The sequence below is a fragment of the Macrotis lagotis genome, chromosome X (assembly GCF_037893015.1).
Source record: "Macrotis lagotis isolate mMagLag1 chromosome X, bilby.v1.9.chrom.fasta, whole genome shotgun sequence".
Classification (NCBI taxonomy): domain Eukaryota; kingdom Metazoa; phylum Chordata; class Mammalia; order Peramelemorphia; family Peramelidae; genus Macrotis; species Macrotis lagotis.
This window is the reverse complement of record NC_133666.1, coordinates 694,895,711-694,921,005: the sequence shown is the minus strand read 5'-3', so window position 1 is coordinate 694,921,005 and position 25,295 is coordinate 694,895,711. Positions and strand designations below refer to the sequence as shown.

The 25,295-nt window shown below is 40.7% G+C and overlaps 1 protein-coding gene across 5 annotated transcripts in view; it reads left to right on the top strand.

Annotated features, from left to right (window-relative positions):
- GNB1L (G protein subunit beta 1 like) overlaps positions 1-25,295 on the top strand; it is a 151,816-nt gene that overhangs the window by 37,624 nt on the left and 88,897 nt on the right. Inside the window, exon 1 of one of the 5 annotated variants that reach the window (XM_074206492.1) lies at positions 14,656-17,031. The exons of 3 other annotated variants lie outside the window; for them this stretch is intronic. The gene's annotated coding sequence lies outside the window, so the exon portion shown is untranslated. Of the gene's footprint in view, positions 1-14,655; positions 17,032-22,184; positions 23,916-25,295 lie in introns of those variants that run through there. One more of the 5 variants, XM_074206490.1, reaches the window with a different exon arrangement.

Here is a 25,295-nt window from a genome sequence, read left to right as displayed (position 1 = left end):
AAGTTACTATAGCAACAAAGAAGTTCAAAACACATACTCAGAAGAAAAAAAAGTTGGGGGCAGCCAGGTGATGCAGTGGATAGAGTACCAGCCCTGAAGCCAAGAGGCTCTGAGTTCAAATTTGACCTGAGACACTTGATACTTACTAGCTGTGTGACCTTGGGCAGGTCACTTAACTTTAATGCCTTGTAAAAACAAACAAACAAAAGACAATAGCAAAGTCAAAACTCCAGCATCCAGGGCCTCAAAGAAAAATTCGAATTGGTCTTACACCATGGAAGAGCTCAAAAATGATTTTTAAAAATCAAGTATGAGAGATAGAGGAACAGTTGGGAAGAAGAATGAGAGTTATGTAAGAAAGTCATGAAAAAAGAGGTAACAGCTTGGCAAAGGAGGCACAAAGAAGTTCTGAAGAAAATAATACCTTAAAAACCATAGATCAAATGGTAAAAGAGGTACAAAAAAGTGAAGGAAAAGCAGGATTGACCAAATGGAAAATAAACAATTCCCTGAAGAGAAAAATTAGAATTGGCTAGTGGAAGCTAATGCATTTATGAGACATCAAGAAACAAACAAAATCAAAAGAATGAAAAAATAGAAGAAAACATGAAATATCTCATTGGAAAAATAACTTACCTGGAAAATGGATCTTGGAGAAATAATTTAAGAATTATTGGACTATCTGAAAGTCATGATCAAAGAAAATCTAGAAATGATCTTTCAAGAAATTATCAAGTAATGCTTTGATATTCTAAAATTAGAAGGCAAAATAAAAATTGAAAGAAACTTCTGATCATCTCCTGAAAGAAATTCTGGATTGTAAACTCCCAGGCATATTATAGTCAAATTCCAGATCTCCATCAAGGAGAAAAATACTGCAAGCAACCAAAAAGAAATAATTCAAATATAATAGAGCCACAGTCAAGCTAATGCAAGATTTAACAACTTCTACAGTAAAGGGTCAGAGGACTTGGAATTTGGTATTCTAGCAGGGAAAAGTGCTAAGACTATAAGTAAGACTCCCTTACCCAGTGAACTGAATATAATCCTTCAGTGGGGGGGGGGGGGATAGTCAATAAAATAGAAGACTTTCAAGTTTTCCTTATGAAAAGACCAGAGTGGAATAGGAAATTTGATTTTCAAATACAAGACACAAAAGACAGAGACATCATAAGGAATTCAATAAGGTTAAATTGTTTTTATTCCTCCCTGAAAAGAGATATTTATAACTCCTAAAAACTTTTTTATTGTTAGGGCTGTTAGAAGGAGTATATGATAAAACAGATGTATAACTCCAAGGTGATGGCATGATTATCTAAAAAATAAAATTAAGGGATGAGAAAGATGAATACACTGGGAGAAGGAGAAGGGGAAAAGTAGAATGGGATAAATTATCTGGCATAAAAGAGACCTGAAAAGAATTTTACAATGGGCGGGGGATAAGGGAAGGGAGGAAGGGAACCTGAATCTTACTCACTTGAATTGGCTCAAAGAGAGAATAATGTATACTCTCAGATGGGTATAAAATTTATCTTACTATACTATACTAAATATACTATACTATACTATACTAGTGAGAAGGGAAGAGGATCAATGTGGATGAGGGACAGTGGAGCTGGTAGAAGGGAAAGTAGTTTGGGAAAGGTAAAAGTCAGAAGCAAAACACTGGAGAATAACCAGGGTTTAAAAAAGGAAGTAGGATGAGCAGGAGGAAAATAAGATTGAGGGAAATATATAATTAGTAATCATTATTGTGAAAAAAAAGTTTTTATGGTATTTCTTTGATAAAGACTTCATTTCGGGCGACTAGGTGGCATAGTGCATAGAGCACTGGACCCTGGAGTCAGGAGGACCTGAGTTCAAATGCGGCCTCAGACACTTAATAATTGCCTAGCTGTGTGACTTTGGACAAGCCACTTAACCCCATTGTCTTGCAAAAACAAACAAACAAACAAACAAACAAACAGACAAACAGACAAAACAGATAAAGACTTCATTTCTGAAGTATAAAGAAAAGAATCAAGTTTATAGAAACATGGCTATGAACAGGCAGTTTTTAGACAAAGTCATCAAAGCTATAATATAGTCATATAAAAAAGTCTGATTTACTGTTGATTAGAGAAGTGCAAATTAATGCAACTGAACTACCACCTCACACCTGTCAGAGTGACTAATATGACAGAAAAGGAAAATGACACATTTTAGAGGGGATGTGGGAAAATACTGTTGGTGAAGTTGTATATTGATTCAGTCATTCTGGAGATTAATTTAGAACTTGCCTATCAGGCTATAAAATCATGCATACCCTTTAACCAAGCAATGCCACTAGTAGGTCTGTATTATAGAGAGATTTAAAAAGATAGAAAAGAAAAAGGACCTGTGTGTACAAAACTATTTATAGCAACTCTTTTAGTGTGATGGCAAAGAATTGGAGATTAAGAGAATGTCTATCAATAGAGGAGTGACTTGAATAGGTTGTTGTATATAATTTTGGTGGAATACTAGTGTCTAAGAAATAATGAGCAGGCAACATTCAATTTTGATCACTGTATAGTGTGGAAACAATGTAAAGACTATCAGAGACTGCCTTCTGTGGGGGGATGAGGGGAGGGAAGTGAGGTTGGGGGAAAAATTGTAGAATTCAAAAAAAATTTTTAAATAGTATTTAAGGGTGATTACTCTTCATTAACCTTCCATGACAGTATCATTATTAAATCAAAAAAAAAAAAGAAAGAATGAGTAGGATGCTGTTAGAAAAACCTGGAAAAACTCATATGAACTGATGCAAAATGAAATGAATAGGAGAACATTGGGCACAGTGACAGCAAAAAAAGTAAGATGATCAGCTATGGAGAACTACTCTCAGGAATACAATGATCCAGGTCAGTTTTGTAGGACTTATGATGAAAAGTGTGTTCATCACCAGAAAAAGAAGTTTTAGAGTCCAAATGCAGATTTTCATTACTTTATTTTTATTTTTTGGTCTGTTTTCTTTCACAGAATGACTATACATGAATAACAACCTATGTCAGATTGCTTGCCTTCTCAACAAAGTGGGGGGGGTGGGAACAGAGGGAGAATTTGAAACTCAAAATTTGAGGAAAAAAGAGAATGTTTAAACTGTTTACATAAAAACTAAAATATTAAATAATTTTTAAATAAGATATTTCTCTCTTCAGTGTTCAATGAGCCCTCTGTGGGCTTTATAGACTACCATAGTTTGTCAGGATGCTCAGAAGCCATCTAGATCTGCTTATAGGACAACCATTTCCTCTACAAAATGCTGGACACATGGTCCTTTAGTTTTCTCTTGGGGGACTTCTAGGGCACAGGAAGCACCTGCCTCCTGGGGGGAGACTGTTCCCTTTTGGGAGGCTCTCATCTCTAGGTTGTTCTTTCCTTAGATCGAGTCCAATCTCCCTCTGCAGTTACAACAGAATGCTCTGGTCCTTCTTCCACAAACCAGCCTCCTTTATATGCTGAAACATCACCACCAGCTCTCCCTGTAATTTTGTAGCTGGTTTGGCTGATTCTCAGATGATAGGAGCTCAGCCTTCCTGGCTGCCTTCCTTTGGATGGTCTGTAGCCTAGTGGTGCGGTCTGCCTAGGGGGAGCAGAGCAGGGTCATTACCTCCTGAGGTCTGACCTTGGTGCTTTTCTTTTTGCACCCCAAGATCACAGGACCTTTTTTGGGAAACCACATAATGGCTTTGAATCAATGTGCATTATTAGACACCTATTGTGTGAGGGACTGAGGATTCAGTATAAAGAATGACAGGATCCCAACTAGGAAAGAGCTTGCATTCTCATGGAGTGGAGACAACCAGGATGTGTATAAATATGAAGAGAATAAATGTAGATTAGTAAAGGAAAATCAGAGGAGTTAGTAGTTGAGAAGATATCTAGAAAGTCTTCATGTAGAAGGTGATGCTTGAGCTTCATTTTGAAGGAAGAGAGATTCTTCCTTGAACTGGTGATGGAAAAAGGACAGCATTCAAGTCATGGAGGACAGCCCCCAGAGGCATAGGGAAGAGAGATGGAGTATATTATGGGAAGAACAGAAAGCAGGCCCAGATTGACTGGATCATATGTTGTAAGTCTTGAAGTAATTTTGTCTTTTTTTATAATGTATTTTAAATTCCAATTTTACCCCCTCCTTCCACCTCTTCCCTACTGAGAAGGCAAGAAATATGATAACTCATTAAGTGTATGAAGTCATGTAAAACATTTTCACTGTTGCAAACAAAAGCTAGAAAAATAAAGAAAAATCCTGCATCAGTCTGCATTCAGGAACCATCATTTCTCATTTTTTGGAGGTGGATAGTATTTTTTCATCATAAGTTCTTTGGAATTATCATGGATCATTGTACTGGTCAGAGCAGCTAAATTGCATTTTATTATAGTTACTATATTGCTGTTATTGTAACTATAACAATTTATAGTACACTATTCTATTGAAGAATTTATAGTACAATTTATAGTACAATATTCTGTTGAAGAAAGTATTCTTGATTTATATGGGGCAGTGCTACAATTTAAGCCCCAAAGTCTCTGGCCTCACATTTCTTATTCCTGAATCATGATTTTGTCATCCTTTTTTGCATCAAATATTCTAGTACAATATTCTAGTTCTGTTCACTTTGTATCAGTTCATATAAGTCTTCTCAGGTTTTTCTTTTTTTAATTAATTTTTTTCTCCAGATAAATGTAAAGACTTAACAGAATTTTTTGAAAGCATTATTTTATCATTTCTTATAGCACAATAGAATTCCATCACAGTCATATATCTCAGCTTGTTCAACCATTCTCCAATTAACGGACATCCCCTCAATTCCCAGTTCTTTGCCACCACAAAAAGAGCTGTAAGAAATATTTTTGTATATATGGGTTCCTTTTTTCACCCTTTGATCTCCTAGTAATGGTATTACTGGTCAAAGGATATGCATTATTATAGCTCTTTGGGTTCATATTTCCAAGTCTGATGAGGCCAAGAAAGATAGATTAGGACTGGGTTACTTAGGACTTTAAAAGCTAAACAAAAGAGTTAAAAATTGTTCCTAGGGCGGCTGGGTGGCATAGTGGATAAAGCACTGGCCTTGGAGTCAGGAATACTTGGGTTCAAATCCGATCTCAGACACTTAATAATTACCTAGCTGTGTGGCCTTGGGCAAGCCACTTAACCCCATTTGCTTTGCAAAAACCTAAAAAAAAAAATTGTTCCTAGAAGCACCAGGAAGCTAGTGGACTTGACTGAGAGTCTTAAACCAGTTAGAGGACTAGTGGCATAAACTAGGTAAGAACTGACTGAGGATTGAACTAAGATTGTAATTGTATGGGTAGGGAGAAAGAGTTGAACCCAAGAGATTTTGTGTAGATTAAAAAGAAGAATTGTCAACTAATTAGATATAGAGTATGAGAAAGGGTGAGGAATTCAGAATAAGGCTGCAGTTATGCATCCAGGATAGTGAAAGGATTGTTATGTCTTCACTAGAAATAGAGAATAGATTTGCATGGAGAGAGAATGATTTCTGTTTTGCACATGTTGAGTTTGAAATGTATTCAATTTTAAATGTTCAGTAGGTGATTAGTGACACAATCCTGAAGTGAGGTATTTGGACTAGATATAGATATCTGAACAGAAATGATAGTTAAACTAATGGCAGAGGGAGAAAAGAATAAAGCATAAGACAGAACTTTGGGCAACTTTCCCAACTAGGGGGCATATCCTGGATGATGAGCTAGCAAAGGTATCTAAGGAGTGGTCACATGGGTAGAAAGAGAACTAGAAGAGGGGAGAATGATCAACTGTGTCCAGTGGAGCTGAAAAGTCAAGGATGAAGACTGATAAAGAGCATAGTACTTGCCTATTAAGAGATTATTGACTCTGATTATTTAAACATCTAATGCACCAGAGAGAGAGAGAAATTTTTGAATACTTTAGAAATAGCTTTCATTTGGGTGATGAGGTTGGAAAAAATTGCTAAGGATGTGAAGAGAGTCAAAGGGAGAGGAAATGAAGGCAAGGTTTAATGGGAGGCTGAGAAGTGAAGAGAGATACAGTTTGAGGATATGGAAGGGTATGATGATGATTTTTATAAAGATGAAGCATATCTTAAGGTGTCAGAAAAGTAGCTTGTAGGTAGGGAGAATTTGAATATTCAAGAGGAGGGATTGTTGAGGGTACAGTCTATGGGAGAAGATGGGTAGACATAGGATCCCCCATAGTGGAGTTGACTTTCCAAGAATAAGGGCCAGTTCTGTGTTGGAGACTGGGTTAAGGGTATCCCCCAAAACTTAGGAGAACACCCGGCTCATAGGAGACACTTAATCAATGCCTGTTGACTTTTTTGAGATGAAGAGAATGTGAGAAGAGGTATCTTACATCAAATGCCTCCATTTTCTCAGTAAAATAAGAGACAAGGTTTAAGTTGGAGAGTGAAACAGGTAATCACTTAGGGAGGAATAAAAGGATGGCCTATTTGAAGTTGAGTAACATAAATTTTTAGTGTACTTAGTCATCATGGTTGTGAGGTTCCCACTAATTGTGGCCAGCAATCTGTGAGCAGGAGTGGAGAAGTATAGGCTCATATTGTACTTGCAGTCCTTGAAAATCCCCAGATAATATTCAAATGAACTATTGTTCATTCACATCTCTTCCATTTTGCTCTCATGGAGCTGATTTTTTCTTTTTTTTGAGCAGAATTCAAAAATGACATTTATCCCTATTCACTTTCATCTTACTAGATTTGACCTTAGGCCTATATGACCTCTTCTTATTCTGTAGAAATGGGGCAGATAGGCCAAAGGTTCTAAAACCAACATCTGTAAGCATTCTCTTAGCTCTGAGACCTTGTGCTATGCCTGGAAGAACTGAATTCTACTGTTTGCCAATCTCTCTGTAAATAGACCAGAGAGAAGATAAAAGGAAATAACCCCTAAATGGAAGGCTGTCTCAGAGAGAATGTTTGGAAATGCAGATAAAAGAGGCAGCGTTATCATGAGTCCGGCCAGAGTGAGAAGCATCATTCCAGAGACCCTTTGGTCATCTCACCTTGCAGTGGTCATGATAAGCACATGCAAAAACAACATTTTGGAAGTAATTGAAGCAAGAACAAAGCATCACAGAGGATGGAGAGGCAGTGACATTCTGTGAAGCACTTGATAAAATACATCAAATTAAATCAACACATTCTTGATGACTTTGATGTAAAAGAGGAGGATGACAAAATCATGATTCAGGAATAAGAAATGTGAAGCCAGAGAATTTGGGTCTTAAATTGCAGCATTGCCCCATATAAATCAAGGATACTTTCTTCAAAAAGAGGTTGAGGAGGTGCCGACAGGGTGAACATCAAGAAACATGACTTAAGAAATGGCTTAAATGATATTTTAACAGTTAGGAAACAACTCACTGTAGATATAGGAGCCATTCCCAAATCAGTTGACTTTTTATAGTCCTGCCTCTGACTAGAATAAATAGGAAAGTTAATATAAAACTAAGAGAAATCCTAAAAAATATTAAAAGATATCATGTGAAAACCAAGTGTTGATTCTGAAAAATGGGAAGGAATTAGATGAACTGACTTCAAAACCTTAGCCATTTCCTAAAGAAACTTAACCAGTGTAAAATAGTCACCATGATGAAGAGACTAAAAGAATTTGGAAACCACCTCAGTCAGCAAAACCCTTGATCTCCTTGCCAGCGGAGAGATGACAGCCAAGAGCAACACCAGTTTAAAATATAAACTCATTTGTAAAATGTTATGGATGAAGAAATGGTGGAAGATTAGGGCAATGTTGACTCATAGAATAGCAGAAGCAATGGAGGGAGAAGCGGGTTCAAAGAAAGTTTGGCAAAAGACCTAAGTAAAGTCTCTTCAAGGACATTTAAGGATGAAACTAGAAGGAGGACAATGTGTAAATGAGAAATGGAGGGGGGGGCGAGGCCAGTGTAAAGTTTTTTCATAATAAGCTTTTTTTTTTTTTTACCAGCCTGGACAGTAGAGCTGCTATTTTTGGACTCTACTGCTTGAGTAAAAGAAATGTCACCAAAGACGAGAGAGAAGCAACTCAACCAAAGCAAGTCCACACATGTGATCTTGGTACATGCTGGAGGCCACCCTGTTTTGAGGGGTTTGGGGGAGCAAGTTTCAAGACCTCTGAAGGAGGGAAGAATTCCTGGAAACATTTGGGCCTTATTACTCCCAAAAGGCAAGCAAGGAAATGTTATTAACTCAGATTTCCAATTCCACAGAATGTTTACAAGAATAATCCATCAACAATCATTTAGTAAGTGCCTGCTATGTCCCAGTGACTGGGCCAGTGGCTGAAGATACAAAAAAAATTAACCAGTCCTTCCCCACAAGGAGCCCCTATTTTATTGGGGTGCAAGAGTATTCCAAATGTGAAGTTGACTTGAGGTTGGAAACTCAGAGGTGGGAGATAAGCCGTCCCATGGGGGATCTGTTCTTCAATCAGTTTGTGTGGTTTGGGAAGGAGAGTAAGTCCTGCCTGCTGGGGCCAGGTGAAGACCAAAGCCCACTTAGATTTTAGTCTTGAGGCAATACTGAACCATTGGAGATTATGAAAAGGGGAGTCCATGATTAGGCCTCCGCTTTAGGGAAGTCTCACTGGCAGCTGCATGTAGGAAGGCTTGGAAGGGGGAGGGATTTGGGAAGAGACGTGATAGATGTTGATGGACTCACTCAAGTGCTCTCTCCCATAATTAAATCCCCCTCCCTCATTTTTTTAGGTTTTTTCACCTACTGTGCCTTCTAATATGTAGCCTGACTTTGCCCCACATCTACCAATTTAACTGTTTTGTTTCTTTGAATAAGTTCACCATACTGATCTGTATTCTAATGATGAGTCCCGTTCCTCTGGCTTTTAGTGCTGCTTGTGTAGCTATGTCTTCTTTCATTACATTAAGTCTAACAAATATTGACGAAACCCTACAATGTGTCCATCACTGTGTTAAGCTCTGGGGTACAAAGAAAGGCAGGAACAGCCCCTGCCACATGGAAACAACCATGTCCAAACAAGAGTGAGGCAAGATAATCTGGAGATGCTCAAGCAAGGGAAGGCACTGGTGTGATGGGGGTGGGGAAAGCTTCTTGTAGAAAATCAGACTTTGACTGAGACTTGGAGGAAGCCATAGGGTGATAGTGAGAAGTGAGGGAGTGCTAGGCAGGGAGCACAACAGTGGAAATGCTGGGAGTCAGGAGATGGCAAGTCTTGTTCAAAGCACCTCAAGGAGGCTGGTGCTCCTGGAACAGAGAATATGGAGAGGGTAAGGTAGAAGAAGACTGAAAAGGTTGGGGAGTCACTGGTGGCAGCCAGTGAAGGGTCTTAAAAGCTTAGCAGAGGATTTTATATTTGATTTTGGAGATACTTAGGGAGATGCTAGAATTTAGGGGATGTGGAAATGGAACCATGAAAGATTTGACTGATGGATGAAGGATGGGCCAAAGAGCGAGAGGCCCAAGGCCCAAGACCTACTATCCCCAGCCGTTGTCCAGGTTGGCAGCCACGGGTCATCTGCCTATTGAGATATCTGAGCCTTCAGGCATTTTGCTATTTCTTCTGGGGTTTTTCTCCTGTGAACCTTTGGGCGATGGTGCTTCTTCCCCCTTTATGCTGTAGCTCAAAATACTCTTCTGTATGCCTTTCCTAGTGAATATAGATTAGCAATCTCTTCCCCTCCCCCCGTGTCCCTCTGGTAGAATTCCTGGAGGATTAGAGCTTGACAAGGTGAATCCCCCATTGAAAGGGGAGCTTGGGGGGGGGGGGGTGTCAGGGACTGGTTTTGCCTTTGCTGTATCCAAAGAAAGTAGGCTCTTCCTCTATGGTTCTCAAGTTGATTTTTAGTTGATGAGTCTTTTGGTTAGACTTATAGGACTTCTGAAGTACCTATCTGGCCTTGTGAGGTGTACATCATCCCTCCTGCCTATATTTTCAGGCCTGTGTCATCTACACTGTCTTAGACATCCCTGCTTTACCCTCTAGAAGCCTCTTGGACTCTAGACTCCACAGGCTTCTTATATCTCCCATCTTGATCTGCCAACTTTCCTTTGTACTTCCTTATCTTTCTCCCTGTCCAGCCAGTATGACCACTCTGCCTTCCTTCTCTCCCACATTTGGCATGTACTGTGGGCTGGCCCTGGGAATCATGATACAATGTCTCTCACCTTTTTTCTGAGTTCAGTTGTTTTCTTGGATTACTTTCTTTTTAAGGGTTTTTCAAGGCAAATGGGGTTAAGTGGCTTGCTCAAGGCCACACAGCTAGTTAATTATTACATGTCTGACGTTGGATTTGAATTCAGGTCCTCCTGCCTCCAGGGCCAGCGCTCTATCCACTGCGCCACCTAGCCACCCCTCTTGGGTTACTTTTAATTTATGTTATTGTGTCTGTTCTTTTGGTTCTGCTCATTTTGCTTGATGTCAGTTTGTGCAAGCCTTCCCTGTTTCTGCCCTCCCTTACTTTGTCCTTAACTTATCTTTGCAGGCATATTATGGATCACTTATCTCCCTCTCCTCCTTGGTGTTCCTCACATACAACATGTACCTCCTTTCTCTTGCCTTTCTTTGGCCCAGTTGCATCTTGTGCCTGAAATGTGCTGTCATAGACCTGGCTCAAGGTCACCTTCTACCAGAGGCCTTTCTCGACCTTGTTCTCCCCTTAATTCTTATTCTTTATCCTTTGTGTCTGTTTCTATGTGAACATGTTGTTTCCTCCACAAAATACAAGCTCATAGGCCTCCTTTTTTCCAACGCAATGGACACTGTCATATTCCTTTACCATGCTTTGGTCAACTGTCTCCTGATGGATAGGAACCCACTACGAAAAGTTTTAGAGGACTCATCTAGTCCTTAGAAGACAGAGACTACTTGTCACCCATGTTAAAGAAAAGTGACAGACTGGGGATTCAGTGCAAGGCCTGGTAATGCCCAAGACTAATATTTTTTTCTGTGGCAGATTGCCTTGGGGCATCTTGCTGTCCTGGGTGGGAGGCCTGAGACCCTTCAAGCCTACTATCCTGAGGAGAAGGGATTCCTTTTCCTGCCTCAAACTACACCCTCAATTTCACCTCCTACCAGGTTCCTTTTGGAGGATATTACTGGCTGCTAGCTAATTAGATATGGACCTTTCATATCTTTTATCATCTAGCTGCCAATTCCACCTATTTCTTAATAATTTCAGGATAGCATCATCATTCTAATATACCTCTTCTTCATGTGGTATATAAAACCAGAGTCACAGTTCCATAAATAATTCGTATGGATTGGTTGCCAAGGATGACCTTATATTGAGGTATTTGGTGGTCCTCTCTCTTAAAGATAGTCCATATCTACTAGCCAGGAATCACATTTTAATTTTTTAAAACACCTCTTAATTGATTGATCTGGCACAAAGCCTTTCCCAGTGAGTATATACATTTTAATTAACAATGATGTTTGTAAAATCCATTGGTATTTGTGTTCTCAGGGTGCTCATGTCTTAATGAGTGTTATGTCTCAGCCTTCAGACCTGACTGAAATGACAGATGGCTTCTGGTTTGTGCCTTGGCACTCATTTTGAGCCTTGGCACCACAGAGCCAGGAATGCAGCAAGGGGTGGCAGAGGGAGGTAGCCATAAAAGGATACTGTCTTGGGCCCGAAATCATGAGACAAGATGTCATTTCGCCAGTGCCTTCTGCTTCTTTTCAGAGTCTGTATGCCTTGTCATTCTCCATGCTGACTCTCAAGTTTTGGAACTACCACTGTTATTGAACTCTGCCTCCTTCCATTCCCACTGAGTCTTGAATTTGGGATTCTGGCAAACTCTGGTTTGGTCCCCACATGGCCTCTGGATGGTGCCATCAGAAAGACTCTTTCCTTAGGTTCTGCTGACTGCTCTACACCTTCATTTTCTCTTTCCTTTCCCCAACCATGGGCCTAGGGATTCAATAACTTGCTAAAGTTGGCCAATCTATTGGGCACCAGCATGAACACTTCCTGGAACACATTAGTATCTGACCAAAACAGCTTTGTAGTGCCAGTCTATCCACTTTCATAGATTTCTAGGTCCTGGATAGGACCCTAGAAGTCATGTACTACAGTTGTGTCAAATTCATATTGACTTTGAAAATCACAAATTAACATTACTTGTGTTGTATTGTATTTTTTATTTGTTTTGCTAAACATTTCCCAATTTCATTTTAATCTGATTTAGGCCAAGTTTATCACAAGTTTGATATCCCTTCCATTTAACAGAGGTAGAAATTGAATGATGAAGCATCCCTTTGGCCTTGACACATGCCAGTGGCTCCCCATTCCTTAAAAAAAAAGACTCTACCATCTCCTCAAGCCATAATTATATATATCCTCTCTCTCTCTCCCCTTTCCTATCCAGACTCCTAGAAAAGGTGTCTGATAATACTGATAGGTGTCAGTTTTCCTACTTCCTCTCCTCTCATTTGTTCAACATCTAACTTCCAACCCCATTATGCCATTGAGTCGGCTTTCTTCAGTTACCAGTGGTCTTTCAATGATCACATCGAATTATCTCCCATCTCCATCCTTTTTGATCCCTCTACTGAATTTGACAGTATTGCTCACTCTCTCCTCCTGTGTCCTCTCACCTCTCTGAGTGTTGATGACATTCCTTTCTCCTCCTTCTTGTATTACCGTATTTCCCCATGTATACGATGCACTTTTTTTTGAAAAAATTTGGGGTCTAAAAACTGGGAGCATCTTATAGAGTGGTTGTAGATTTTTTTACTTGCAGTTCCTGCTTTTTTGCGCTTGTTGTCTTTGCACTCATTGTTTCGCATTTGTTACCAGTATATTAGGTGATTTTTGCCACGTTCTGCCCAGAAATGGCTCAGGAAAGCTTTTCATGCAGTGCTGAATTTAAGTTCAACGTGATCCAGTTTGCAAAAGTGAATGGAAATCCTGCTGTTTGGTCTTCCTCCAACTGAGAAAACAATCTGAGACTGGCTACAGGAAGAAAGAACCTGACTGAAAACACCTGGGCAGAAGGTGGCCATGAGGCAAGGCAGCTAACTAGCTTGAGTTAGAGAGGGAATTGAAGATCCGGATTGAAGAGCAGAGAGCCATTGGAATTCCTTTGTCCACCAAGATGGTTCAGCCTCTTCAAGAGGTCAGAAGAATTGCTGATGAAAAAGAAGCAACTGATTTCAAAGGAGAACACAATGGGTGCTTCAGGTTCATGAAATGGAATGGACCAAGCATACATCCATGCATCAGATTTGCCCAAAGATGCCTGAGAGCTAGTAACAGAAGGTCCTTGAATTTTGATGAATAAAACTAGATTTCATTTCTTTATGTAATAATGTTTTTTCAAATTTCAGACCCCCAAATTTAGGTGCATCTTTTACATGGGAACATCTTATACATGAGGAAATAGGGTACTCCTCCTTCTTCATCATTGCTGACTTCTCATCCCCATCATGCTCCTAAACTGTAGAATGTTACCCAAGGTTCTGCCTTAGGCCTCCTCTTTTCTTCCTTAGACCTTCTCAGTAATCGCATCAGCTTTCAAGAGTTTAACCCTCATCTCTATTCAGATGACCCCCCCCACCCCAGCTCAACATATCCAGTCCCTTTCCCCCAAGCTTTAGTCCATACTTTCACTTGCCTTTTCAATAGTTCAAACTGTATATTGCTGGAGACTTGTTAAACTCAACATTTCCAAAATAGGTCTCATTATCTTTTCTCTGAATCTTTTCCTTTCTTACTTTCTTATTTCTCTTGAGGGTACCACAATTCTTCTGGTCTTCCAGCATTATCCTTGACTTCTCACCCAAATTCCAGTTTGTTGCTAGGTCTTAGCATTTCTGCCTCCATCTCTTGCCTCCACTACTCACATGGTCACAATTTTAGTTAATGACCTGCTTTGGCACCAACTAAATAAATCTCTTTGCCTTTGTTCTCTCCCTATTTGGGCCTATCCTACCTGTTCCTGTCAAGGTCATTTTCCAGATCCCACCCTCTCACCTCTCTGCTCAGTTAACTCCAATGGTTTTTTTTATTCCCTCTAGGATCAAATCTAAACTCCTTTTAAAGTTGTAAATAGCCTGACCCCCTTTTTTGTCCTAGCTTCATTGGATATTTCTCCAAGTCCTGCACGTTGTGATCCAGTCAGCTGGTCTCTCTCTCTCTCTCTCTCTCTCTCTCTCTCTCTCTCTCTCTCTCTCTCTCTCCCAGCTACAATATTCTATCTTCTATTTCTGTACTTTTATATTGGTTGCACCTCATTTCTGGAAGGTTCTCTTTTCACCCCTCTACCTCTATCCCATAGAGTCCTTGTCCTCTGAGATCCATCTTAAGCATAATCTTCTGCATAAAGCTTATCCTGATCCAAGTGTCCTTCCTTCCAGACTGCCTTATAGTTCGCTCCTCTGTGTGTCTGTGTGTGTGTGTGTGTGTGTGTGTGTGTGTGTATATATATATATATATATATATATATATATATATATATATATTTTCAGGTTAAAGATAAGATATTTTAAAATATATTTATGCTTCTATACATTCACACACACACAGTTATATGCATGCTTCTTATTTCCCTTGTTAGAATGTAAGTAATCTTGTAAGGAGGAATTGTTTCATTCTTTGAACTTGGGTTCCAAGGTGGTTGGTACACAGCAGGCCCTTAAAGCCTTATTGATTGCTTGCTTTCCTAATGACTGCCCTTCCTTTTTTGGTTAGAGCAGACCTAGTGAATGACATGAAGTGCCATGTTGAATAAGGTCAATGAAATTGTGAAAAACTGGCAAGAGAGGAAATGCCTTCTTTCAGAATGTTTTTTAGTTCTTCCACTTTTAGACAAATTCATGTTGTTCCTTCCACTTCTAATTAGTGTTCACCTCCATTGGGATAATCAAAGAATGAATTCTTTTTTTTTTTTTTGTAAACACAGTATTTTAAGAAACCCAGATGTGTGGACTTGTATCCCATTGGTTTACAGGACAATGCAAAGGTCAATTGTGTTGCACTCCTATCTCATGATGTGGGTGTGTTTCTCAATGCATCCCTGGAATTCCTCTGTGGGATCTGCATCTTTGAAGCTGATGCTAAAATTACTGCCTCGGCTCTTCCAAAGGCGGATACTGATGGAAGAGTCAATGAAATCGAAGGTCGCCAGCCTGGGAGGCGTTGAAAGATACCTGGCTATGATACTATTTCTGATTTAATAATGCGAATGGGAGGCTAGCCCTTTGTAATAATTAGGACTAATTACTGAAGAGGTGTTGACAGATGGGCTAAGAGGAAACAAACTGCCTTTATCCAGTGGCTTAGAGTCAGATTACCAGCCTTGTCTTATCTGTTTCTCAGAAAGTAGAAGCTTCAATCATTCACTAAGTCTTCAAAGGGGAAAAGGATCCTCACAATATACAGGATTTGGAAAGGAGCTATGAAATACGTCTTTGATTCAAAATAGCGAAATTAATCCTCCATAAATTATTTTCTTTCTAAAGTTTGAATTATGGATGGTGAATCTGCTTTGAACTCTCAGATACATTGATTAGATAGGACTGGCAGGTTTGCGTTGTTGTTTTCTCGCTAGCATTTGTGGAGTTGCTGATTTCTTATCCTCCCTTGTTCACTTCAGAGAACGGGGAGGGACTGCTCCTTCCCCAGACGTGACTTGAAAAGTATCTGAGATGAGGCGGGAAGGTGCCCAGGACATTTTCAGTGCTCGGAGCTCTGACTTTTCCTGGTTGCGTTTATGCCAAGTGAGGATTTGTGTGAGACCAACTAAATTCAACTCTGGTGCCTGAACAGGAAAGCACAGTGTATTTTTATTGGCACTGACTATCATTTATCCAGTCTTTTATGATCATGAGCTGCAGGTAATGAGATAGGAATCTTTAATATCTCAGCAGGCTTGTACTATTTAATTTGTTTTCTTAATCTGGAATTTAACTTTTTCTTAAACATAAGCAAGCGTGTTTGAGCTCCTTCTGGAAAGGTACTGTATAAATCTTGAGTCGTGACGGTGACTTCGTTCTTTAGGGAGGGACTTTTGCTCCTTGGTCATCATGAGAGCTCATCCCTACTTTCTCTTCCTTCCTCTGGGGACCTTAAGTCAGTTGCCTCAGATGCTGACATCATTTCCATGGTTAGCTCATGGGAAGGAGCTTGTTAAAGGCATCCAAGGGTTAATAACCTTTAAATGGAGAGAATATTTTAGGCAAGATTGTTTTGAACTATCACAGTGAACACCAGTGATCTTCAGATGAACCATATTTAAGTGTGTTGATTTCCCCTCATCTAACTCTAATTGTTCTACATGATGGAGCAGAAGGAGCATTGACTGACTTGGGAATCAGAAAGCCTGGATTCTGGGGTGCTCTCAGGTACTGCCAGGCTGAGTGACCATGGACAAGTCACTTCCCTACTGTAAGCATCAGTAATAATCCTTAAATTCATTGCCCCATGGAGTACTTGTGAGAAAAGGGTTTTGTGTGTCTTAGAGCAAAATAGGAATCTAATCTGATATGGATGTTGTGATTATTTCTGTTGGAAAAGCCAGAGATGGTCAGTTACATGGTGCACTCCACAAGGGAGCATCCAGATGACATCTTATCAAAGTTTTGCATTCAGGAGGTGCTGCATAAATATTCCTTCTTGCTGTGTTGATACCCCATTTTCTATGAGTTTGAACTTATTTTCTGTTATTTATTCTTCATAAAGAGGATGGTTTAATTAATGTTTAAATATTTATACTAGTTTTACTGTGCTGTAAGATTGTTGTGCTTTGATCTGGATTTTCTGGTTTGAGATAATGGTGCCGGGAAATGTCTTCCTAATGAATTTGGTCAGAAAATGACATAGCTGGAAGAGCTGCCGACAGATTGACTCTCCAGTTCCTGTCAGTGCCAAAGGCAGGACAATGTGCGGCTGTTCCCAGTACATTCCAAGGCTGGGAGTTCAAGTTCAGGTACCATAGGACAGATAGTTCCTGCTTCAGAATGACGGTGTCCAGAGGGTTTTGGATTTCAGTTGGCCTTTGATATCAGGTATGACCCTAGTGCCCCAGGAAGAAGGGGGACAGAGACATGAATGATGCCCTGGATGTGGGCCCCTCCAGAGCCATCTTGTTGGGTTATGCCAGACCAAAGGACTCTGACAGAACTGTCATGGATGGAACGAGGGAGAATGACACTTCTTTTGGTCATTCCTCTTCTGTTGTCTTCTCCAGCTGCATTCTCTTAGAATATACCTTTCTGCAGGAGCATTATTTCTACCTTCAGGTGCCCACATTGAGGATTTTGAGAATTTAAAATCTTCCCTCTGGGAGACAGCTCTCTTTGAGAGTCCGTGACCCCCAGGAACTGAGGCAGTGCAATTATCAGTCCCCCTCGTCTGGAACAGGCACCACAGTAGCTTTAGGGCTCCTTTCCACACGTCTCTGGAGCAGATTTGCCATCTGATAACTTGACTTATCCAAATAACCATTTCCTTCTATTTTGCAGACGAGCTTTGTCAGCTAAAGCACAGTGTGTAAGGTATTACGCTCAATTGAAAAAAATAATCCTAATAATTAGGAAAAACATAGATGGAAACCAGCAGATGATGCTAGGGGGGAAATAGACAGGAAGGTTGTTTTTTGTATTTACACATTCAGTTAAATACTGCTAAATACACAGAGAAAATAATAAGCCATAAGCCAGAAATATTTGGTAATGTATTTTATTGTTAAAGTTAGAGGTAACTTGGTGGTCTGGTGGATGGAGTGCTGAGCCTGGAGGCAGCCTGCCCTGAATTCCAGTCCTTCCGCAAACACTTCTTAGTCAGTGACCCAGGGCAGGCCACTTACCCTCCATGTGCCTCAGTTTCCACATCTGTCAAATGGGGATGATCATAAGACCTACTGTCAGGTTTGCTGTGAGAATCTAGTAAGAAGACATTTGTAAAGCCCTCTGCACCTCCCAGATCCTATGAGTTCTGGCTGTGGGTTGTAACTGAGGCAGTCAATCCCATTTGCTCCCGATGTGGCCATTTCCAAGTGCTTTACAGACATTGCCTCATCTGATTCTTGCCAACTCTTTGAGAAGACAAGTATTGTTCGACCTCTTTTAGAGGGGAGGAACCGAGCGTCTCCCAGCAAGTAAGTGGGAGAGCCGGGACAGGCGGCCACGTCCCAGAGACGTCCTTCTAGGCGTGGCCATGGTTCGTGGGCTGAGGTCCCTTCTTCTCATGGTTGTCAGCTCCCCAGCAGCCTTTCTGACTGTGTCTCAACACGTGTCTCCTTCCATTTCCCAGCCTTCCCTCCTCCTTCTCCCCCGCAGGCTTGGGAAGTTTGGGCAAAGGCCTATTAGGCACTTGCTGTTTGCCAATGCCCTGGGCCAGGATGCTGTGGGAGAGAAAACAGCCCAGGAGTGTATTGTTGGAAGGCAGCTGGGGGCCTTTGGGCATGGGGATGGGCAAGTGGGTGAAGGCTCTGTGGGATCCCAGTAGTGGGAGAGATTTTCCGCCTCGGGCCATTGATAAAAAAGGAACCTAAGGAAGCCTCGAATGCCTCATCTTTATACAGTGCTTCATCCTTTCTAAAGGGCTTGAAAGCGCCCCCCCCCCCCCCCCCGCCCCATTACCCATCCCTTAGGAAGGGTCTGACCTGCTTTGTCTGGCATAAAACTCTTGATATTCCAGTCCTGCATCTTCTCACCTCAACTGAGGCGTGGGAGCAAATGGGGAGCACCAATGTAGCTGTGCTCCCCACTTGTTTTAGGCCAAATTTTCCTCTTCCCTAATGACAAGTCTATTGTATTTGACAGACAGAAAATTAGAAGAGGTGAGAGGAGGGAAGTAAGGAAAGCGGGGGAATGGGGGGGACAGGACTGGGAGCAGCTCGAGGCTAAGGTTCCCTGGGGAGAAGCCACTTCTAGGGGGCCTCACCAGCTGACTGAGCCCGTGAGACAGTATGGAACAGAAGGGACATTTGTGCCATTACTGGGTGTCACTGAATGGCCTCAGTGACTTTATGTTATCTCCAAAGAGTCTGACCTAGGATTGGCAGGAGGGAGATGGTGGCTCTGGGAAGCATACTACCATATGCCACTCCCATTGATGTGCCCGAGCCTATCTTGGCTATAGCTTTGGGCATCCTTTACCTTGAGAGGAAGTCCACAACCCACTGATGTTGTTGGGGAATTGGAGGCTCCCTCAAATGTGGGGGAATTGGCCAGGCTTACCTCTCCCTTTCTTAGCTCTTTAGAACAGGGATTCCTTTCCTGCTTGCAACTGAGGGGAGAAGGAAGAACAAGAGCAAAGTTCAGCAGAGAAACCTCCCAGAATGCTCATTGGGTGGGATATTTGAAGAAGGTCTCTTGTCCCCATTCTGGGGGCCAAGGTACTAGAAGAGACCAGGAATTCCAAAGCTGACTGCTTTTTTTTCCCTCAAAGACATTTCTCATGTCCTAAAGTTCCTTTTAACTTGAAAACTTAGTTTTTGCACAAACCAATTTTAATTAATAATTTACGCAGGAATTCAACAAGGAAGAGGTTAAGTTTTCTTTAGATTTCATCTTTCCAAATTTGTTTCTCAGTAATTTATCTGCCTCATTTTCCTTAATAGATTGTAACCCCTTTGAGGGCACATAGAGACTTTGATTCCATCTTTGTAGACTTAGGAGAAGCTTATTAAATGGTTGCTGAACTGAACCAAGTTTGAAGGTTTCTGGGAAAGGGTGTCCTGTGCGGGTAGAATATGCCTACAGGAGTCTCTGTCGACCTGCATGGGTTTTCTAGTAGCTGGTCATGTTTGAGGGGTCATTCACTCAATGAATATTTATTGAACACTTGCTCTGTAAAGAATACTGACTTGAGGTGGGCACACAAGTCTGGAAATGCCAATGAAGTCTCAATGAAGAATGAAGAGTTTCACATAAAATGAATTTTCCAGTTAATCAAGACATATACATTTAAAACTTATTTTAGAGTTCTTCTAAAATCTCTCTTTAAATATTTCTGGAAATCTAAAGATTTTTTTCCCTTATAACAAGCATGCAGAACATAAATATGTCTTTTCTTGATCATACAAATTCATCTTAGTATTGGGGAATCTACCCATAGGAAAAGACCTTCTCATGCAAATCTATCATTTTACAGTTGAGAACCTGGAAAGGTCAACTTACTCCACTCACACAGAGAACAAGTAGCAGATTGACCTAAGGTCCAGGTCATCTGATGTCCACTTCGGTGACAGCTCAGGGACCACATCCTTGGGCAATTCTACTACCCCTTTTCCTCTCTCTCCTCTCCTGAATTACATCTCAGTACTTTTATGGACTTCCTTTCTCTTCTGTGTTGTACATCCTGAATCTTTCCAGGGGGGTGAAAGCTCCTTGAAGGTAGGAACTGTTTTTGTTTTGGTCATTGGACCCCTAGAGCCCAGTGCTGACCCACAGTGGGCTCCTGATGAGTCTTGGTGGACAAGCCTCTGTGATTGTGGTCTGCAGGCACCAATGCAATGTTGATGTCAGGGCCTTGCCAATCTGCAGACTCTAGCTGGGGGCTTTTGGAGGACTTTGGATTTATCTGTGTTGGATTTTTGTTCCCTCCTTTGCTTCCTGCTCTCATTTCTGGTGTCTTTCACCCAGAGTATACCTGGGATGAATTTTTCATTTTTTTTAATCGATGCTCTTTTTTAACCATCATTGCAGCTTCCTGTGACTCCCCCAGCCCCTTGTTCATAATAAATGTCAGTCAAACAGAACAAGACAAGATGTTGGCTGAGAGTAAAGGCTGGTGTTTGTCCATGAGGCAGGAGGCCTGCTCCTCTGCCTTGTATTCTCAGGCTCCCTCTTGTCTCCAACATCTCCCCCCACCATGAGCATTTAAAACTTTTCACAGCTTGGGCAGTTTTCTTCTACTTGTATTCTTTTCCAGACTCTGGGGTGTTGTAATGCCAGCCTGGTCACTCTTCCTTCTACATGATGCTCCATCCCCTTTCTAGTTGTACCCCATGCCCTCTCTCTTTCCCCTTACATCTACTTCCTACTTCCATCAGTCCATCCAAGACTCAGTCAGAAGCGGGCTGGTGTCTACAGTGACCAGTTCTTTCCTGTCTGAAATGACCTCCTATCTTCTCTATGTGTGTCTTGTAGGATACAATTTCCATATCTGTTTCCCCATTAGACAGTGAGTTCCTTAAGGACGGGGACAATTTTTGCCTTTCTTTGTATCTGAAGCATCTGGCACATGGTAGGTCAGGTTTGACTTGATCACATTTCTGCCTAGAATCTCAAAGTCTTTCACTGTTGTTTTCCTTTAGATCTTTTTTTTTTGGGGGGGGTGGCTAGGTGGTGCAATGGATAGAGCACCGGCCCTGGAGTCAGGAGTACCTCAGTTCAAATCTGGCCTCAGACACTTAATAATGACCTGGCTGTGTGGCCTTGGGCAAGCCACTTAACCCCATTGCCTTATAAAAAAAAAAAGAAACTAAAAACTAAAAAAAAAACTAGATCTTTTTTTTTTAAGTATTTTTTCTCTTGGTTCTGTTCTCTTCCTTCTTAATCAGTTCATATGTCTTTCCAACTTTTCCTGAATTCTTTGCATTTTTTCATAGCACAGTAATATTTATAAACCATAGTTGATTAAGTTTTTCTCTGCAGAGTAACTGTAAAAAAATGTTATTTCTAAGTAATTTTATATAATGGTATTCTTTTTCTCTATTTTTGTGGATTCTCAGTGGGTCCTGAAAAAGGGACTTCTGAATAAGTGAGGTAGGACTGTTCTTGGTCAGTTTTGTAGGGTTTTCAGGAGTAGACTGCATGACCCCTAATCAGGTCCTGCTGTGGGATGTCCAGTTGGTTTTTGGAATTGAGTGACTCTGGGCTCTCCCAAGTGATCTCAGCAGAGTCCTGAGTGGTAAGAGGCTGCTAGGCTGATTTCCTACTTAAGAGACTCCATTGGTTAGAAGTTCAGGTGGTAGAGAAAGCAGAAATAGGATTTGGAAATTTTTGTGAAGTTTGTTGGTGTTTTTGTACTTGTGGGCAAGTGAACATTGACTATCTAGGTTATCAAAAGATTCCTTCCCTATGATAAGGATTCACATTTGACTAGTGCTTTCTTCTTCGTAACATCCCTTTGAGATTTAAGACAACGAGATCCAGTTAGGTTAAATGATATAACTGATGCTATAACTTGGATGTGATGGAGCCAGGACTTTGGACTTCCATGTCTGCTGACTCCAAAGTTTGCTTTCCAAAAAACCAATGTCAGTAAGTATGATGAAATATATTATGCTGGTTATCCAAAAAAAATAGATTTTAAAGTTTTAGGAATGTAACAAAACTGCCTTATGTGTATTAGCCAGATAATAGATTGCCTTGATACGACTTGGGGTTGTGATCATCCAGACAAAATGATGTATGTAAAGCACTTGGTCAATAGCGAAATGTTCCAGAAATGAGATCACTTGTCAGATCCCAGAAATAGAATCTAGATCCAGAATGGAGAAAGAATCTTCTAGACTCTGGCAGCCCAGAGGCTGAAGCCTCCTTCTTTACTGAAGCCTCATCTCAACACTAGGACATTTGCAGAGTAATGGCTACAAATCCTAAATTTCTCTAGTGGAATCTGTCCCATTTTTCACCTTGTGGGACACAGGTTTTAAAGATTCTTCCTATCCGGGTACCATGTTTTTTTTTTTTTTTTTAACGTAAAGAAATGATCTTAACTTTGACATTTTGGAGAAAAAAATAAAAAAGTTCTGAGTGGATTAAGTTGCATGTTCCTTTGCCCTGTGGGAAGACAAGACAAGTGATAGAACAGACAAATAAATAAAGCTGGTGTTGTAACTGATATTCCAGAATTAGCCATTGCGTAAGAAGTGGGCAAACTGAAAGCAGCTCAGTTGGCTCAGGGCCAAATGAGATAGCATAATAAGATTAAGCTAAATTAGATTAATAAAGAATAATTAGACATCATAAGTCAAGTAAGCATAGCATATTGTCATGGGAAAAATATGTAGCTCGAATTAATTAGTTTTCAAATGAAGTGTTTATTTTAATTGCTTGGAATGATGGAGTCCTTAATTGCTAATGCATCATTTTGGCCAGAGCTTGTTGTAGCAACTTGAGAAGTTTGTTCTCTGGTTTGGGGGATAACAGTGGAGGAGAATTTGATTTCATCACTTTGAAATTACCTTATTCCCAGTAACAGCAGTATTCTGTCGAAGATGGTTGAGTATAGGCAAGCCAAGATGAATTCTGAAAATCCACACCGGAAAAATGAGCAGAGTCAGTCGGCCAGTCTGACCTGGGGGAGGAAGAGAGCTCTGGAGGAGACTGGGTCCTAATGAGGGAGGCTGGCTGGCTGGATCCCCCTGACTAGCAGGGCACCTCAAAGCAGTCTTCTCATGATCCTGGACCGATCGATTTTCTGCTAGATTGCAATGATTTATCAAGGGGGCACACTTGAATTCGACCCTAATCCTGAATGATAGTGTGTGAAGCTCTCTTTTCTGTCATTTTTGCCTTATCTGGTTTGTCCAGAATCTTTGGCCTCTACATGTTTGTCTCATTCTACTTTGGCTAGATGGACACCGGCACCATCTTGGTTGAAAGGAATGGGTGACCCAAGTGGGCATCTTTTTCCATGTACCAGGAGCAGCCCCAGCTCTAATGTTATCACTTCTTTTCACTAGGCAATTAATGGCTTCATAAGGCCAGACAGCTGGCTCTCTTAGAACTTAATCTATAAAATCAACCTGTTTATACAGTGCTGCAATTTTATCGGCTGAAGCCACATTTCCATGCAGCCTTAGCCTGATATATGGAAAGCAAGTGCTGGGACACCCGATCCCTAGCACAAAGGGGACTTGCCATTGCTTTGGGGCCTCCTTGCCGGGGGCTCTAGCAGAGCAGCGCCTTTGGCCCTTTCCAAAAGTATTTATGAGGTAGGTAGCCCCATCGACCATTGTTTTAACTGCTCTGGAAAAGGTCAGCCAGCTGGTAGCTAAAGGCAAGTGTGTCAGGCGGAAAACTCCAAAAAGATTATCCATCTGACACTTGGGAAGTATTAGAATGATTAATGTTTATGTTCATTTATGGGTTTTACATATTGATTAATAGCTTTGGTTTCAGCAACTAAAAACATGGAAGTGGCAATGAGATCCATATGCTTGACTCACTGTGTCCCAAATGAGATCTGGGCAATTCTTCGTTTGCTTTCCATTTAAATTTTGGATTTTCACAGGGAAAACCATGTCTCTGAAATATTTAAAAAATATTTGCCTTGTCATCTTTCTCAGTTCTTGGGCAACAGTTTTTCACTTACATAATTGGTTCATCACAAATGGTGCTGTTTTCATTTGAATTCATTGTCAGGTAGGCATGTGCATTGATAGTGGTGGAAACAAAGGTGACCAAGGTCCAGATTTCTCTTTTTCTCTCCTTGGTCTGCCCCAGGAACCTGTCCCTGACTGTATGACCCATTTTCCTGCTCCTCTGCTGACTTATTTCTGTCCCTGATATCAGTATTTATTCCGACTCTTGGATATGAAACCTAAATATTCATGTGGAATGACATGACTAGATGGTGTGGTAGCCAGAGTTAGAGCTGGAGTCAGGAAGATCTGAATCCAGCACTGCCTAATTGTGTGACCTTGAGCAATTCACTTCATACTGTTTGCCTCAGTTTTCTGATCTGTGAAATGGGAATAATGGATAGAATCTACCTCACAGAATTGTGAGAATCAAATGAGATAATATATGTTAAGCAGTGTAAACAGCTTAAAGTGCAATATAAACGTTACCTAGCAATACTAATAGTAATGGCAATCATTCTACTTGAGTAATGACTCTCACTCACATCTCTCTCCTTTTCTTCAAACCCACTGTGCACCTGTCCTGGGATAGGTGCCTGGGATACTTGCCTGGATATTAGAATAACCTCCTCAATAGGACTTCTTGTTTTTTCTATTTAAATTTAAATTTTTATTAATCTGAACTTAACAAAAACTAAAAAACCCCCAGTATTTCTGTATATCTTCTCCCTCCCCAAATTCCCAGAAAATTTAAAGAAATAAAAATTTGCCTCTTTATTTCAGATGTAGATGGTCAAAACAAGTCCTCATATTGACTGTATCTGAGAATTTTGGCTCATTCTGCACCTTGGGTTAGTTCTTAACTCCTTTGTAGGAAATGGGTGACATGTGTTTAATCATTGGTCTTTTTGGAATTATAGTTGGTCACTGAATTGATCTAAGTTAAATTTTTCAAAGCTGTCTTTCTCTACATTGTTATTATATCATCCAGGGCTATCTCCAGTCAATCTG